The sequence below is a fragment of the Sinocyclocheilus anshuiensis genome, unplaced genomic scaffold, assembly GCF_001515605.1.
Source record: "Sinocyclocheilus anshuiensis isolate Anshui unplaced genomic scaffold, SAMN03320099.WGS_v1.1 scaffold1239, whole genome shotgun sequence".
NCBI lineage: Eukaryota > Metazoa > Chordata > Actinopteri > Cypriniformes > Cyprinidae > Sinocyclocheilus > Sinocyclocheilus anshuiensis.
The window spans coordinates 28240-41702 of record NW_015540949.1 but is presented as its reverse complement, the minus strand read 5'-3'; the positions used below and the strand labels follow the sequence as shown (position 1 = coordinate 41702).

Below are 13463 nucleotides of genomic sequence, written 5' to 3'. Positions count from 1 at the left end.
AGAGCCAATGACATCCACCGGGCCAAACAAGAATGAACTACGGTTTCACCCTCCGCAGTGTGAGGCGTAAACACAGGATACACTGAGTGTGTGTGTGTGTATATATAAATCCAGTTCAGCTTTCACAGAAGCTGAAAAATATCAGCGTTGGGGAAGTAACAAGTCATTTATAATTACTACAGGTAATTTACGTTACAAATTAGTCAATACATTATTCCAGCCATGCTAAAATATGCAATATTAGCTATGATGCAAAATGCCTGTTCATTTAGCTGCCATGTATATCACTGCACTGCACCCATACACTCAAAAATATTGCTGTAGAACCTTTTTTCATTTAGAAATCATGATAACACTTTAGTATAGGGACCAGTCCTCACTATTAAGAAGTTGCTTGTTACCATGCCTATTATTAACATATTGCCTGTTTATTAGTGTTTGTAAAGCACATATTCTGCATGACCATATTCTACATCCCTAATCCTACCCAATACCTAAACTTAACAACTACCTTACTAACTATTAATAAGCAGCAAATTAGGAGTTTATTGAGGCAAAAGTCGTAGTTAATGATTTGTTAATGGCGAGAATTGGACCTTAAAAACAAAGTGTAACTGAAATTACTACTAACTTGAAATAAGAAATGACAAGCAACACTTTGAATTAAACGTAATTTTAAAAAATCAGTTTTTACAGTGTTGATGTTAGCATTTATCAGGCATATTCTAGCTACATAAATATTTTATGAATGAAAAAATTGTTTTGTTATGTAACAGTTATAAAAGCAGTAAGGCACTTAAGGTTGTGCTATATTTTGAATTTAATCATTGTTAAAGTGCTTTATTTGACACAAATGTGCATTAGCATACCAGGTTATTTAAGTTCCTTTCATTTTTAAAATAAAAAAAATAGCAATTACTGTGATTTAAAAGTTTTCCTTCTCGGACAAAAAAAAGATACTGTATAATGACTATTTCAACTTTATATATCAATTGCAAATTATTTATTTAAAAAAAAATATATTTTATTGACTTTTATTTCACATTATTGCGACTGTATTCACAATATGACCTTATTTCACATTACGACTTTTTATCTGTCAGATTTTTTTTAATCTTGCAATATTGGCTTTATTTATCCTAAAATATTACAGTGTCTTGTGTTCATTAGTGTGTCCGATAAATTAACTTCACAGCTAGCTACAGTATTTAATTACTAACTACCCTGAAGAGAGAAATATTAATTGCATATGATGAGAAAAATCGAGCTGTGTGCATGCTATGCTGTTGATGAAATCTACGCCACATTGTGTAATCCTGGCGTACATGTAAAAAACCGAAAGAATACTTCGGGATTTACTACAAAAGTTAGCCACATAACTAATTCTAGTTGATTACTTGCCAGCACTGCTAGATGGCTAGCCAGATGACAGTGATATTTTCTGGAAAAGCGATCTGTCTGTAGTGTCTTTCGCTATGGTTTGTTTTGTTTCTCCTGTCTTCTGTAGCGTAAAATAAATGGTTGAGTTCAGACACCAGATTCAGGCTTGTGAGCAATGACTGTCCCCCCCTCCCTCACCCATCAGCCCCCCGGCTGGGACGTGGGGGGTGTGAGTGATGGAAAGAGAAGGGTGAGAGGGATAAATGCCTGAGCCACATGCGATAACTCACTAGCGGATCGCAGGGCTAACTGCGGTCAGAATGTGATAGCCTTGCATGAATGTGTTTTCCGGGAAATCCAGCCAGTCGCCCCCCAACCTCACCAGGGGTTTTAAAAGATGCAGGAGTATGGAATTCCACAGTTGGTTAATTGAATCCGTGATTCACAGTCCTTCCGAATTGTACTGTTTTCTGTTTTAGTGCTGCAAGACCCCTCTATTAAAGTTTAATGTTCCCCTATCGAAGGCACTGCATGAGGTTAATGGATGAATAGATAGATGCATATAGAAATGCATAGAGTTGCAGTATGTCTTGCGTATTAAACACAAATTGCCGCCATGATTTTCCTGCCATTTTTTGACAGAAGCGGGTTAATGAATAGAAAGTTGCTGTTGCTTTGGTTTTTCCACTCACAGATGGGAGTTCAGCTCCCTTGCAGTAACATCTGGTCCTGTTTAGAGTTATGCCGTGTGTGTTTATGAGAGAGTGTTTTTAAAGCACGAGTGTTAGAGGGATTTTTTTTCCTGAGCGGTGGTGAGTTCTGAATCTTCCTCTGTCACGGGTCACCGGCCGGTTCACATTTCCTGCCAACACGAGTCACCTACAAACCAGCGGTTATTAGTCTACAAATCTCCAACACAGCCAAATCCAAATATATTTATGTCCCCCTTTTGTCGGTTTCTTTTTTCCTCACAGGATCTCGAGTGAAAATCTCCAGCTAAGCTCGTGAACACCAGTGAGAGCCGAAGCGTTTCCTCCACTGCTCATCTCCTGAAAGGACAACAGTGAGTTTTGAATTAGTCTTTCTCTATTTATAGTGATTCAGGTTTCCTGCCTATCATCATGGACACGCAAGTTCGTGTTTCCTTTCTTCGTCATGGCAGACAAAATCAATTGTAGACGCAGCAGTATACAGAGACGCAGCATCAGTTCGAGATCAGCAGAACTAACAGACACAGATCGACCTGTCAGATCTGATGCAACCCACTATAGTTGGATTGCATTCATGGATTGCGTCGTTAAGGAAACGTGACTGACGGGCACTTGAGATACAGATCTGTGCTCATCCAATTTATTACATTAGCCCATTGTTTAGAGGAGCTAAGGTTGGACGATATATCAGTAGCAACTGTTAGAGATTCTGCTATGCCATTTACACCACAGTATAAATGGGAACATTGTATGCTATTAAAAACGTGAGGTTTGAAACATTAGCAAATGAAGTCCCTTTAAAGGAAAAGGGATTTAACCCTTTAATTAAATCATCAAATAGACATTACTGCATGATGTGGAAGCCTGTTTCCACCTCAGAGTAAAAAAAAAAAAAACACACAAATAAATAAATAAAAGGCCTTACAAGCACTTTTTTTCCTCATAATTGTGAATTTATCTCATAATTGCAACTTTATATCTAAAAGTAGCAAAATATTTCTGGTGATTATCAATATGACAATCGCACAATTTGACTTTTTTATTTTTCATAATTGTAACTTTATTTCTCAGATTTCTGACTGTATATCTCCCAATATAACTTTTTCACAATTCTGCCTTTAAATCCCATTACCTATTTTTGACTACTTTTCAACTCTCTCAAATTTTTGAGAGATTTTTGACTATTTTTCAGCTTTTCAAATCTCATCATTGTGAATTTTTATCTCACAGCTTGACTTAATTTTTTATCAATTTACTTCATCTTTATCTTAAAATTTGACTTTATATCGGTTTCACTTTTTATTTTTATTTTACTTTTCTATTTATTGCCAATAAATTATTTTACTTTTTACTATTTTACTATTTATTTTACTTTTCTATTTATTCACAATAAGCTCACTTGCAAATTATTTCTTGTAATTGCAACTTTATTATCTCTTGTAATTGTAACTTTTTTCTCACAATATGTATCTCACTTTACTTTTCATAACTGCGACTATGTATTTCAGTATGTCTCTGTCATGCAATATTGTCTTTACCTCCCATAATTTGTGTCACTATAAAATAAAAAATCTCACTATAAAATAGCTATGATTTTATTTCTCATAATATTGAATTTATATTTTATAGTTTGAATTTTTTGTAATTTAAATTTTATCTCAAAATTATTATTATTTATTTTTTATTTTTACTCTGATGGAGAAACGATACGATTAAGATAAGATTTTGGTTATACCATCCACCCCTCAAAGAAACGTATAATAGGTTTTTGGCATGCAATGAAATGACCTTTGTTTTTCTGGTCAAACCCTTGGCTCTGACTAAAACTGACATGCCCTCACATCATTTGAGCCGCACCATTGTTCATTCACTCTTTCTCTCTTTCACTTCCCTGCTGCTGACCTCTGAGCAGAAACAACAGTGTAAGCACTTTCATTCTAGATTTCTCTCTATCCTTCCCTTTTGTTCTGGAATACACATTTTCATCCAAAGGTCATTGATGGCCACAGAGAATCACTCGGAGCGGTATTCAGTCAAATTGCATTACACTGTTTATCCCGAAGGTTCTAAGTGTGTTGTGGATGATCTGGTATAGAGCTGAGCCCTGCAGGTCTGGAAATGTGCCAGTGGAAAGGCCTGTACCAACTTTGTGAAAGGTCAGGTGCGAAAGCTTACAAATGTAGATGTTTTTTGTGTGTGTGTGTGTGTGTTCTGATGTGATTCCCAATGGTGAAATGAGAAAGAAACAGGTTTTATGTAGTTTAGTTTGTAAACATTTCGCTTTTTTAAAGCATGTGCAAAATGATAGTTCATATTACTTTGAAGTCAGCATGAAATCAAATCCCTCTTTCCTTTAAATTCCTGGGCATTTTGTATATAATTCATTGGGCGTGTTATTCAAAGGCAAAATGTTTGTTTTTATAGCCCTTAATCAAAATATAACTTTCTCTACCACTTTAATAACTTTGCTTTTCTGCTGACATCATCAAGGCCACTAACATTTCAACCAATGAGTACCTGAAGTGTTTTAGAAGGAAAGTGGTCATCCACAATTGCTTTCTGGCTCCATTCCAGTATGGAAAACTCCTTTTCATGATCCAATCAATTACAGATATGTAAAAATCAGATCCTACCTGGTGTTTCTCATTGAATATCTCATAAATACATCATATTACAGAAGTCAAATGGATTTGTGAATTTTCTGACTTTGTTTAATGTTGGCTTTAAAGCTATAACTTGTTGGCAGAGACTGTAAAAGCCTCCAACATGTCTTGCAATGATTACATGTTACATGAGTACGTGGTCTTTTGCTGACTGGATACATTAGCATTTACACTATATAAACATGACCACGTGTGTCGGCAACCTCCTCCAAATGTGCTCAGTGAACCGATTGCGCAAGATGCGTTGGCCCCCTGTATTTAGAGCTGCACACTAGAGATTGATGTTAAAATCAGGTGTGAACGGGGTCGAAGAGATGAATGAATCTCTTTCTTTCACTCCTCTTCATATCTGGCACCACACATTCAAACATACAGTAAGTGTGATTTTCTGCAATGTGAGAAATGTGCATTTTCACTGTTTTTTTTTTGTTTTTTTTTTGCTGTGAGGAGACGAGAGCCGATTCTCTGACTCTTTGGCCTTCTGACTTCATGATTCTGTGGCTGCCTAATGCTCTCATTCATTCTGCTTCATTGTTGCCCACCACAGCAAGGCTACAATGAATAGCAAAATCTCACCCAGCGAATAGGAAATTTCAGAGCAGACATCTGGAACGGCACTTTAGGCTTGAATACAATGATTGGACTGTCTGTACGTCTACAATAGCATATTCCAGATATTCTTTCTTGTTTTCTATGACTGAAAAACCCTGTTATAATGATTTGGCTAGGGGCGATAATGCATAACTGGAATAATTTGAGATTTAACATTTACTTATATGGATAGTTCACCCAAAAATGAATATTCTGTGAACCATCCTTGCATGCTATGCCCTACATACAGTAGGATTCAAGCAAACTCAATGTTGGCTACACAAACCTAATCATCTGATTGGTTCCTCTATGCTCCGACAGGGAAGCACTAGGCTGCGCAGGAAAAGCTTGGGGTTAAATTCCCATTTTCACCAGCAGATTGGCACTCAGGAATCACTTCCTGGTTCCTAACCACCAGTGTCTAGTTATTTTCGGTGTATTTATGTGTGTGCATTCGTCCCCCGGGCCTGTTTGAGTTCTGAGCTTCAGTGCCCTGAGACTAACAGGCAGGAGGAAGCAGATGGCTCCAAGGAGGGGTGACCCCATAGCAGAACTCTGACTCTGACAGAATTATATTCTCCAGAGTCACACACGTCTTGCTTCTGTAATCCTAATAGATACCCAAACGACTCACACACACACACACACATGCTCACACTCATATTTGCCGTGCTTTTGTAATCCACATTGCTGCTCCTCCTCCTGTCTTGTCACAACAACTAGTGATGGGCAACCGCTGGATTATACTCAGTCACCATGCATTTTATAATATAGACTTAAATATAATAATATGGACTGTATTGTGCAAATCCACAATGACTGAGAGTGAAGTTAGTAACTGAGCTTATAAAAGATTTCAAGAGGCGTTGGATTTGATCCAGCTATAGACTTTAGTCAATGTAAATGCCATATTCAATTTGACGCCAGTAAAACAGAGACTGCTACAGTATGTTCAATTATGCCGTATTGTTGATCGTTCGGCTGAATGAACAAGAAGTGTTTTCAATGTCTCATTGGATGAGCGATCAACATCCATTAAACATGACAACAGTGGTATTGAACGTGGTTTACTGTACTTGCATCCCAAACACAGCCTGATTTTCATTCATCAAATGAAATTTGGTGTCTGTTCTGCAGTGTATATCTGGGGTTAACAAATTCGTTAATTTTAGATAAATCACGAATGAATATTTAATTATCTTCCCCATTTTCACATTGGTGGATTAATGTGAGGAATAATCTACATATGTGTTGCCATATGGAGTTCTAGTAAAAGCATATACAGCAGAAGCATATGATAAACTGTATTTCCTGGTAAAAGCTGTTAGATGTATCGTGAGACGTGAAATGTTTTCTTTAGTATATGCTAGTCTTTAGAATTAGAATTCTAGAATTAGAGTGTGAAACTATCATTTTAAAATTCATGTTTCCCAAAGTCATGGAAAACTTAGAAATGTAATAACTATAACTATAATAAATATATTTTAAATGCTTTACCATATAATTTCTAATTTTATTCTCGTGATGGCAAAGCTGAATTTTCTGCAGCCATTAATCCTAATGACATGATCCTTCAGAAATTATTCTAATATGCTGATTTGGTGCTAGAGAAACACAATTTACTATTATCTAGGTTATACGCATTTGTGCTGCTTTATGTTTTTGGGGAACTGTGATACGTTTTTTCAGGATTCTTTGATGAACAGAACAATTTATTTGAAATACAGTGTAAAAGTCTTTTTAGTCTGTTGCTTTGGATTAATTAAATGCCTCTAGACTAGAGCAACCACCTAACTCACCTGAAGCGTGTTGATGAATGTAAACGTTCCTGTGAGAAGCTTGGTAGTTCTCCAGGTAAATAATATTGAGCGTGTTTCAATTTAATAAGCTTAATTTATTTACCAGCAGACCTTGCAGCATGCTTGCAAAAACCTTTCTAAGACTGAGATATCATCGAAAGCTCTCTGCAACCTTACTGCAACATCATTCCAGACATGTAGCACCCATAACCGTCTGCTAAAGTAATTATGGGTTGTGGCTGGTATCAGCTGGGAGGTGGTGAGTGAAAAGCTTTCTCACGGCCCATTGTTATTCAGCAACAGTGCAGAATTAAGTGGTATATTGATCTTCTGATGCGAGGCATCTGTCGGGATTCACCCACTGCTGATCTAGGATCAGGTCTGTCAGTCCTGGATGTCTCTCACACGTCTCCTTTGGGGCATTCGCAACCACCGTAGAGACAGAGACAAGCTGTGTGGTGTGTCGATGTGTGAATCAACATGAATCTAGCAGAAGAACAAACACCGAATCTGTTTTCAACTTTAATCTTGCCTGGATATATGTATGTGCGCTAAATCTGCTTGGATGTTTGTCAAGAGAAGCCGAGTGCAGGGTTCTGTCATTAAGCAATCTCTTCTGCTTTAAATGTCCACAAACCTCAATGAATCGTTAGTGTCTCCTCTAGTTCCAAATCTCCCCATGAAGGACATAGAATTCCTCTCTGTGAGAAGATCACTGCATCCCTTTGCTCAGAATTATACTGCCTGCCTGAAATGCTTCTGATGGGACCGTCTCACTCTCCAACCCAGACAGAACCTGTCTCACTCTCTACAGGTGGAAGAATGTCTGAAGACCTGGAGAACTCCTCTGATTGGTTGATCTCTCTTCTTTGATCTGTCAAGTTCTCTCTTATTTTTCAATACTTCACTACTTGATTTGTGTCTGGCTTCCTCCTCTGCTTTTTCTCCATGGCAAAAAAGTTTCCTAACACGCATACTGTTTCACATACACACAACAAACACTACGGTGCAAAAGTTTGGGGTCGGGATATAGTCAGGGTGTCCGTGGGTCCTTAAAAATCGTAACATTTCTTAAATAACGTTTTCCTTATAAAAGGCCTTAAAATATGCAGATTTAAGTATGTGAAAGCTGATAGAACACTGAAAATATTGCTTCAGAATAAATTGTTTACACCACCAAAAATCTCGGTGATGCAGTACGTTTGTGGGGAGATTTTGTATGGAATATTGATGCTGATATGAAAAGTTCACAGTATATCATAGGAATAAATATAATGTATGACAGCGATGATATTTTGTTTTCTTTTTACATTAAACGCATTAAATATTACATATATGTATGTAATATAATGTTTTTCCATTATACATCTCATATATGGTGGTATTAAAAAGGTCTTAAAAAGTCTTACATTTAACTTGTTCACATCTGCAGAAACCCCGATAGTAAAATAATATTGTATTATTGTTAAAATATTAATATAATTAAAATTTCTTAATGTATTTATAAGTTATTCCTGTTTATTTATAAGTTTCTATTTATAAGTTATTCCTGTGATTTTCAGCAGCTATTACTCTAGTCTTCAATGTCACATGATTTTTCATAAATTATTAAATCTTTCTTAAATCAATATGCTGATTTTGGATGAGTAAAAAATAAAATAAAGAAATTTACCATTTTATTCAGCAAGGGAGCATTAAAGGGTCAGTAAAAGACATTTATAAATTTCTATTGCAAATAAATACTTTTTTTTTTTTACTTTTTTGAATGATTCTTTAATGAAATATGAATCATTGTTTCCACAATAAATATTAAGCAGCACAACTGTTTTCAAAACTGGTAATCAGAAATATTCCTTGAGCACCGAATCAACATATTAGAATGATTTCTGAAAGATCATGTGACACTGAAGACTGCAGTAATGGCGGCTGACAATTCAGTTTTGCCATCACAGGAATAAAGTAAATTTTTAAATAACTGTTTTCAATGTTATATACATTTAAAAATGTAATAATATTTCACAAAATTACTGTTTTGCTGTATTTTTCATCAAATATATGCAGCCTTGCAAAGAGGCTTGGAAAAACATTCAAAAATCGTACCAACCTCAAACTTTCGAATGGTAGCGTTTCTGATGGGAACATGACAGTGTACTGCATAACACAAATGAGCCGCATATCGGCCCGCAAAGGGATCGCTAACACTCGCTCTTGTCTGATCTCGCCTCGGCTGTGGGCTTGAAAAGCTGCCAACAGCAGATAAATGCATTTAGCTGGATGTCCCTCCCCTCCTCCTCTCCTCCCAGGGATGCAATGATTCTCAACTCCTCCCGGTCTCCGCCGAACGCTGTGGAAGCAGAGCGAGATGCCATTTCAAATGCCTGCAGAGGGTTAGATGGCAGCCGTGATACTGCAAATTGAGCTGTGGCACGTAAGAAAGCCGAAATGCTGTGAGATATATTACATAAGGTGTATGAACCACCTCAGAGTGATCCATTATTCATTTACCGTCATGTAACTAATCAATCATTTATCGTTTTTCACATCCACCGTCCTGTTAGTCTGCTCGAAAACAGAATGGTTTTGAAGCCCCTTTGTTAACACTTTACACGGTGTTAACTCAGAAGAGCAACAGAACTCGTGATTAATGTGCGTATTAGACACGGAGAAGTGCTTTTTATCCGCAAAGGGTTCTGGCCTGAGTGCGAGACATTCACACCCTCTCATCTGATAATTGTACGATTGAGACGCAGTGAATCACTCCTACCTCTTGCCCTCTCCTTATCTCTTCTCTGTCGGTCTTTTTTCAATCGCACAACACATGAGAGCAATCGCAATCACATTCATCCGCACACATTCATGCACACTCGCTGTCGGGCATCTGGCCCTCGCTGACATTCTTTCACTAGTGCTTTCCCTGTCAGGGCGATTCAGAAATTGAAATGAAAGCTTCTATTGAACGGTGTCTGCGTGGCTAGACCGGCCATCGAACTGGCAGACAGGCCCTTCACTCCTCTGCTGCTCTCAGACACACTGCGTTTTTGCCCCGTGGGTCACATTATAATATTCATGGAGCCGGTGTGCGTGTGTGTGAGTGCGTCGAAGCGTGGACACACACTGTTTAATGTGATGTTAAATCTTGCAGCAGGTAACGTGCAACATTGACATTCTACTTCAGTCACAGTACTGCTTTAATAACGCTTGACTCCCTCGACCTGGACCATAGATAAATGTGGCCCGGGGCATTTGCATTATTCACATTTCACACCAAAAGAAGAGTTTTTTTCTTATAGAATGTCAATCAGGCCTCTGTTGTGGGCTGGATATCTGATTGACCTGAACTGTTTCCACAGATAAGCAGAATAAAATATAGTGCTCTACTTTTAGACTTGGCCCTGGGTCCAAAATAATTGGCAGGAGATGAATTAATTCTATTTAGGGCGTAACTAGACCACTGGATGCTTCATGCACAACCTTGTGTTGAACTTTGGAAGGTGGTGTACTATGAAGAGATACAGCTAAGGTTATTTGATTATACTGATCAACACTAGTGCTGCTACTAATGATTATTTTGATAATCAGCTTATCTAATTATTAATAAAATATTTGGGAGTTAATTAAACAGCTCTTAATTGACTTCAGATTTAGCCTTGAGATGAGAGGTTTTATTAGGCTTTTCTAGATTAATCAATTTTTGAGTCTTTTTGGGAAAGATGCAACAAGTTTTTTGTCAATATGGGGTGCTGTGTGTACATTAATGAGGAAAAAAAATTAACTTAAATGATTTTAGCAAATGGCTGCAATATAACAAAGAGTGAAAAATTTAAGGGGGTCTGAATACTTTCCATACCCACTGTATGCAATGAATATAATATTAAACATTCAGTATTAACGCCTGTATAGCTGATGTGCGCGAGCTGATAAACAAATTGAGCGCGTGTGCGTGGATTGAGATGCGCGAGCTTGTCGAGTGAATATATCTTTCTCACAGACATCACTGGAAAGTTTGTAGTTCGGTCGGATATGTCATAAACAAGTAAGTAAAACAATGCACAAGTTACTTAACGGTAGAGAGAGAGAGAGACTTCTGTTGTGTGATCTTTGATATTCACTCACTTAGCACACGCATCATTTGGATTAAAACTAAATCATAAAAATAAGACCATTTATAGTATGGTATCGGTGCATCCCTACTTTTAACCTTGATTACTTGTAACAAGTTGAAGTAATTTTTTTTTACTTTGATCTAACAACACTTTTTTCAGTGTGGCATTATAGAGTTAGTGTGAAAATATCAAAATAAAAATATTCCATATTTTTAACTTATTTATTTTACCAAAAATAGTCTAAAAAAATAGACATTTTCATTTACTTATAAAATATCTACTAAATATTATATATCTACTACATTTAAAATATCTAAATATAAATATTTATCCAGCTGTATTATAGATAAAAGTGGTAAACGCTTGGGGTGTTTCCTTTTTAGATAATCTAACATTCAAGTTGTGCTCTGTCTTACATGTAGTGGATATGACAATGCTTTTAATCTGTATTTTTCCCCACACTTTGCTTTATTTAAATCTTTTGGGCTGTGATGTTTTCCTTGGAGTATGTCTGAACTGTGTCCGACTGCATCAGGCTCTTGGATCAAAGCACTCCTGTTGTTAAAACACATTGTTTGAGTTTAAAATCATCTTACGTTAGGTCAGATGAGATCAGCTATTTGAAGGTTACAATATTTGCCAACTATTTTTCATTGTTGATAATCACCACTACTTGTTTCGGCCCTAATTAACACTGAGAATGACAGAGAACAGAGAAAGTTAGAAAGTCTTGAATTTTATAGTACTACTTTGCGTTCCTTGCACTTCACTGAGTAGCGTTGAGAAAACCCCGAAGTAACACTGTTGCGCATCTGACATTTTAATGAGAAAATATAATTGGCTTTACAGTGTGCCACTGAAGAATACGTAACATACACTGCCCTCATAGCACTCTCAACCGGCCCGTTTCATTTCATCCACTGGTCCCTCGTCGCCCGAGGGGGTGTTGTGGAAGACTCCAGTCTTTGATCTGTTGATAGGACGGAAACTCTGGAGATCTGAGTGTTTCTCAAGGTCTAAATGTGCTCCGATCCCCTCCTCCTTGCTATATAATTAGCTCTGGACACCGAGGACCACATCCACGGGACTAGCCAAGACCATCTGAATTGCTTGATTTGTCCTCGCTGAAAAATATATAACCTCCAGCCTGTACGATATTTACTGGCTGAAATATCCATCCATCACACTTGAGAGTCTGGGAAACGTCTTGGTGTCTCATAACAGTCTGCTCTTGACTCAACAGCGGAGAATTGAGAAATATCAGCCGGGCCTTAAATAGCCTCTATTTCTAACCACAGCACCACGCTAGCCCATTCTCTGTTTCTTATTCTGTCTATTTATTCCTTCTCATCGATTCGTTGCTCATATTGTTTGGTGTCCCCGTGCCCCCGCTTTCTTCTTCATGTTTCATAATATTCCAATTCCAGGCTTGTCGCCACTCGCCGCGATTTCAAAGCATATTTCGTCCTCTGTTCTCATTGGAAATAAGCTCTTTGTTGCATGTAGCGTGAGAGTCAATGGATCCGAGCGCCCTCTGGGGAGAGCCGACTCTGAGGGCCGTAAATGATGTTGGTGGTTGTGGGATACGGGCTTGTATCTGTGTCAGACTAATGTACGTGCTGAGTTTCTGTGTGTCTGCGGTAAGTTTCGTGTTACAGCGATATGGTGGCAGTATAAGCCATTATAAATCGAGATGTCTGACTTCTGGTACCACTACTAAAACCCCAGTCGTGACCAGACGCTGCCTCGCTGCCTTTATGTATTGATTCAATTTGGATGACTCTATTCAGAGGGATTCTCTAGTGGATTGTGCCCTGTCTTTCTCTCTCTCTCCCTGTCTAACACAACAGGCTTGTGCAGAATTGTCTCCTTTTCGATTCATGAGTGTTAATTTGAATTAAATTGGCCACACCCATCCATCTATCTATCTATCGTTCTATCCATCTATCCAGCTATCTATCTATCTATCGTTCTATTTATCGATCGATCAATGAGTTGTAAATGAAAAAACCTTCTTAGTATGTTCATATAAATCCATACATTTCTTATAAACCCGTATAACTGAAATATCGATATTTTTAACAAAACAAATGAAAGTTTGTCATGAATGACTTTTTAGAAAATTAATATTGGCAACACTTTAAATTAGGGAACACATATTCACTATTAACTAATACTTTTCCCATGATAAACTCCTAATTTGCTTATTATTGATAA

At 37.3% G+C, this 13463-nt stretch overlaps 1 protein-coding gene across 1 annotated transcript in view; it reads left to right on the top strand.

Annotated features, from left to right (window-relative positions):
* The window catches only part of LOC107689896 (semaphorin-6C-like), a gene marked incomplete at its 3' end in the record, with an annotated part of 79436 nt that overhangs the window by 39605 nt on the left and 26368 nt on the right, over window positions 1–13463 (top strand). Inside the window, exon 2 of the mRNA XM_016488074.1 lies at window positions 2355–2443. The remainder of the gene's footprint in view (window positions 1–2354; window positions 2444–13463) is intronic.